The sequence below is a fragment of the Diabrotica virgifera genome, chromosome 6 (assembly GCF_917563875.1).
Source record: "Diabrotica virgifera virgifera chromosome 6, PGI_DIABVI_V3a".
Classification (NCBI taxonomy): domain Eukaryota; kingdom Metazoa; phylum Arthropoda; class Insecta; order Coleoptera; family Chrysomelidae; genus Diabrotica; species Diabrotica virgifera.
Window position 1 is genome coordinate 41,404,747 of NC_065448.1, and position 6,000 is coordinate 41,410,746.

Genomic DNA, 6,000 nt, shown 5'->3' on the forward strand with positions numbered 1-6,000 from the left:
CAACAGGTACGTAATAATTGTAAATGTATCATAGGTACCTACCAAAATACATAGTATGTAATATCATTTGAACTATCATTTGAACCTACCAAAATACATAGTATGTAATACTTTTATTTACATAATTTGATTACCATCAAAATTTCTATCAATATTCACCTAATATATTGTTTTCTTACTCTATGTTTTGTTGTATTTTTTCAATTCTAAATCATTTCAATTCAAAATCAAAATAATTTGATTTACATAATGCAAAAATGTCAAAAGTTTAATCCGTTTAGTTAGTCGATCTTCGCACATAACGACACACTGTCTCCGTGGCGAAGCGTTTAATGCGAGTGAACCCCAATACAACGCCAATACCAGCCGCGCTGGTAAGTTGGTTCAAATCCCAATAGAAATTTTTATTTTTTTATTTTTTTATACATTTTATGATTGTAAGTATATTTATTATATAATTTTATTTTCAGAAAATACGTAAGTTAAAAAATTTTCCGACAATTAATGTTCAGAAATCATTTGTGGCATTTTTAATGTGTTTGTGTGTGTTTTATTCTTTTATTATTTTAATTTTTGGCACTGCTTTAATAAAAATGTTTGAGAAGTAGTAAGTATAAATTAGTTTTATATTTAAATAAAATATAAATAAAAAGTATATTAATTTCGTTCATAATCATATAATCATATAATAGAAGTATAACTTCTTACGTGCGTACAAAGTACACACACATTCTTTTTTTTTTGGTTTTAGGACCTAATCTTCACAACCCTATAGGCCCCCATAACGCTTTAGTAACTGCAAATTTAGCATCCTTGCCTTCCCTACTATAATAAACAAATATATGAACTTATCAACCGGAAAGATATAAACATTATCTACTTTTGCAATTTCCTTGTGATTGCGTGTTCTTAGATGGAATTAAGGAATAATGCGATGTCATGTCCTACTTGTGAATGTAGTAAAAGTAACAGAAAAGACTTGCAGAAATACAAGAAACTTTCTCATGGTTTTTTAATAACTATAATATAATGGAAATGTGGGTAAATAGTCACAAAAATTTACTATAATCGCATAGGTAAAGCACAGTCGGAGACAAAAAGTATTTGAAAAGGTTCTTATAGTTAATTTGATAAATTTTTATAGATAACAGTCCATGTTGATATACAACTCAAGTTGGGCCCTGGCCTCCCCCAGTATCCTCCTAAAGCATCCCTTTCATTGGCCAACAACGACAACCTGATCTTAATAACTAACTATATTATGTAATTTAGGGCCTGCTGACAATAGGGCTTTTCATCGATTGTCATTTGTTTCGAGCTTCTGTCATATGTCACATAATATTAATATACCTACGTCATACGTCTTTGGTTTGTATCATTGGTATATACCAATACCGTACGACGTAGATATATTAATATTATGTGACACATGACAGAAGCTCGAAACAGATGACTGTGAATGAAAAGCCCTATTAGAACATTGATAGAAAAGGCAAATGAATATTAACTATCTTTATTTCTTGCCTTCGTAGACCAGTGGCGGATCCAGGGGGGTCACGGGGTCATGACCCTTCCCAAACGAAAATAAATATCAATTCAATAATCCTAAAAAAGAAAAACCGAGGGGTGGTAAGACTAAGTAACCTTGCATCAGAGAAAAGTAATTAAATTACCCTCAAGATCCATGACCCCTCCCCCAAAAAAAATTCTGGATACACCACTGTCGTAGACTATGAAAAGGCGTTTGATAGTATCGAAATGTAGGCCATAGAACAAGCTATTAATAATTTTAGAATAGATTCGAGATATAGGCAACTAATTAGTACACAATACATAAATATGAATATGCAATTATGATAGTGCAACTAGACGAAAATACAAAGCCCATCCCCATTAAGAGAGGCGAGAGACAAGGAGATGTAATATCGCCAAAGCTTTTCAACCCAGTCCTAGAAGACGTCTTCAAAACTACAAATTGGTCAACCTATGACATTAACGTTAATGGCAACAAACTAAACCACCTCAGATTCGGTGACGACATTGTAATTATAGCGAGCTCACTCGAGGAACGTCGACCTAAAAATGAATATGAGAAAAAAGAAAATAATGACAAACACAAATGACCCCAGACGTATAACTACAAATGACAGTGAGATAGAAAAAGTCCAGGAATATATACCTAGGCCAAATCCTGAAACTTGACAAAGAGAACCAAAGTGCGGAAATTACTAGGAGACTAGCAAGACTAGCATGGGCAGGATTTGAAAATCTTAGTTGGATACTTAAGAACCGCAAAATATCGCTGTGTCTAGGTACACGCTAACGTGTACGCAAATAAAAAAGTTAGGTACACGCTTAAACGTCATCAAGTCAGTGACGTCATTATTTAGCGTGTACTATGACTGGGTTTTTTGGTACACGCTAATTTGAGCCGCGTGTATGCTGTGGTATTAAGTATTTGCAAGTATTGCGAGTGTCAAGAGTGTGGTTAGAATTTGTCTAATCGCGTTTTGTTTACACTTTAATATTGATTTGTAAAGAGTTTCCTTATTTTTTACTTGTTTAGTGCTTTTTTTAATTAACTATATCGAGTGTGGACAATTATTTAGTTCTTTTAATGAGTTTAACAACATTCTAAAACAGTATGAGAAAGATAAGAGACAAAAATTCGTGATTAACGGTAGCAGAAGTAATAAGATAAAATATACGGGGCGATTGATTAGTCTGATAAAGCTCAGTAGATCCGCTATAGTAATAGATAGCAATAAAAGTTAGTATCAAAAATTTTAGCAAACTTTGAGCTTCATATTACAAAATTACTAAAATTAGTTAGAATGTTACAGGGCGTTCGATAATATACTGGCGGACCAAACTTATGTTTTTTAAATGGAACACCCTATATTTTATTTTATGTTCGAAATCTTCTTAACTTCCATATCACAAAAATATAAAGGTTTATTATGTTATACAGGGTATTTACAAAGTTATAACCAATTTTCTATGAAAATCGTAAAAAGTTCAACTCCCTGTATAAATAAAAATAAACACCAATATAAACTGGTATAATTAACTTACGTATAAAAATTATTTTAGCAGTATTTTGTATATATCATGTTAACTAATATTTATTTTGCTAACCTGAATATATACTTTTATATGCATATTGTTTTATTACAATTAAGTTTGAAACATCTGAATAGTTTTGCTTCCCTTCCCCTTCCCTTAATAAAAGTATTTTCTATCAAACAAACAACAAACACTAAAAATATCAAAATAGCGTGTACCAAAATATAAAGTCACCGCGCACGCTAAATAATGACGTCACTGGCTTGATGAAGTTTAATTCGCGTGTACCTAACTTTTTTATTTGCGTACACGTTAGCGTGTACCTAGACACAGCGCAAAATATCCCAATACTTGAGGAGCAAAGTGTTTAACCAGTTCATCCTTCCTACCATGACATATGGGTGTCAAACCTGGACCCTAAACAAGGCAAATATGAATAAACTAGCCACAATAGAGAGAGCAATGAAAAGAGCAATGTTAGGTATACGACTGTCAGATAAAAAGAGGAACGACTGGGTAAGATCAAAACCAAAAGTCGAGGACATATAACAACGAAAGTTGCCTAACTTAAATGGAGCTCCGCATGCCACACTGTTAGACAAAAAGACCAACGTTCGAATTCAACAATACAACACTGGGGAGACCTTACGAAAGTAAACGACCGAGAGGAAGACCGCATATGAGATGGGTTGATGATATTAAAAGACTAGCAGGGCTGCTTTATCCATTAAGCAATATAGGCAGTTGCCTAGGGCGGCAAATTGTGAGAGGGCGGCAAAAATACTGTACAAAAAATATTTTTATATAAAAATTAAAATCGAATAACAGGTATGTACCTATGTTTATTCATCAATGAAATAGAAGTCATTTCTAAATAGAATAAAACAAATTGCATTCATAACAAAAATAAAACAAACATAGCATTCTGTTATCTTAACACTATTCATTCAAAAAGGACGGAAGTAATAAATTTAGTGATTATTAGGCCGCCGGCAGCTGGGCAAAGACGGTGGGCCATTGAACACTTCAATATTGCACATTTTGCAGAAACTAAAGATTTGACTTGTCTACAGTAGGACATCGAGTTAGAGTTAGGATTTTCAAACTGTATTATTACAAGTAGATAAGGTTCGTGTCGTCGCACAGATATACTCCAGGGAAATAAGCAAGAAATAGACCATGTTCGGGACACTAAAATATCGAGGTAGCTGACTACTTTTTTAGTTATTGTTGACTGTTGACCTATAGGATGAAAACCTACATGTTTCTTGCCTAGAGTTCGCGTCCGTTTTTAATTATTAACAATTTAGTGCAATCAACGCGATTTTTTCCATTTTTTGCACTCAATTAAAAACCTAAATAGTTGACATAAAATTACAAAATTTATTTTTTTAGAACATTGAAAACCCTTCAAAATGACGATTTTTGAAAGTCAAAAAGTTAATTTGTTGCTTCGTAAACTGCAAAATAACTGAAAATCGTTAAATATTAATAACTTTTACTAAAACTAACTTAGAACTGTAGTGTTTCACTCAAAGTTGGGTATTGGGGTAAGTACATAACAAACCCTCAAAATTTGACAACGATCCATTTATTAGTTTAAAAGTTATTCTATTTGTTCATCCTAGAGACCTTAGTTTTGCAATAACAAATGACATAAATGAATATTGGGGTACATAACAAACCCTCAAAATTTGAGACCGATCAATTAATTAGTTTAAAAGTTATTCAATTTATTTATCCCAGAGACCTTTGTTTTGTAATAACAAATGACAGAAAATAATGAAGATAGGACAATTCTGCGTATGCCAAATGAAAGTAGAAAAGTGATACTATCAAAATGTATTAATAAAAGATAAAAAATTATCTAATATAGTAAAAAATCCTAGTTTATTAACATTTAGAATAACTTTAAAAATATTGTCTGTAGAAAACATCGTTTTACATATTCGAAAAGGTGATATTTTACTCGAATTTTTAAAAATGTAGTTCAAATGGTGACTAGTCATGGTAAGTGAAGGAGGAGCTACTGCTTTGATTGCACTAAATTGTTGATAATTAAAAAACGGACGCGAACTCTAGGCAGGAAACATGTATGTTTTCATCCTATAGGTCAACAATAACTAAAAAAGTTGTCAGCTACCTGGCGGAAGCCGACAAATGCACGAGTCAAAAACTAAAAAAGCAACTTAAAACTATTATCATTTTCTATATCTTGGGATCTACTCAATGGATTTTAATCTTTCTTCTTTTAATTTGTTTGTACTTTTGTGTACATTACAAATATGCAATTTGTCTTGACATTTATTAATTAATAAACAGTCTAATTTTTTAAACAATTTTTGAAAAAATTATTTTTTCTCAAAAATCCATTTTTTGTAATTATACTATCATTATTAATAGAACAAGTTAAGGTATACTTTAAAATAAATTATGTTCAATAAATAATTATTTAATAAAAATAATTTATTTATTAAAATATACTTTAACTCTTTCTGTGATCATTAATGGTATGATTAAAAAAATAGATTTTTGGAAAAAAATATTTTTTCAAGGAATGTTTAAACAAATTAGACCCTTTATTAATTAATACATTTATAATAAAATTGCATATTTGTAATGTATGTAGAAATTACATAAAAATTTAAAAAAGATTACATACAAATGAAATAATTGTTAATAATTTAAAAAAACGGACGTGAACTCTAGACAAGAACAGAAGAAAAAAAAACTCAAAAATTTAATTCAAATTATATTATGTCTCAAAAAAAATGTAAGTTTTGAAAACTTCGTAGTTTTACAGAATTACTACCACTTTAAGAGGATATTACTCAAGCTTAAACGGATATATTACAATTTTAAAGGTTTTTTTTTAATCTTAAGATTTAGTCTCTGAAATGCACCAAATTATTTGACTTTAAAAATGAAATAAAC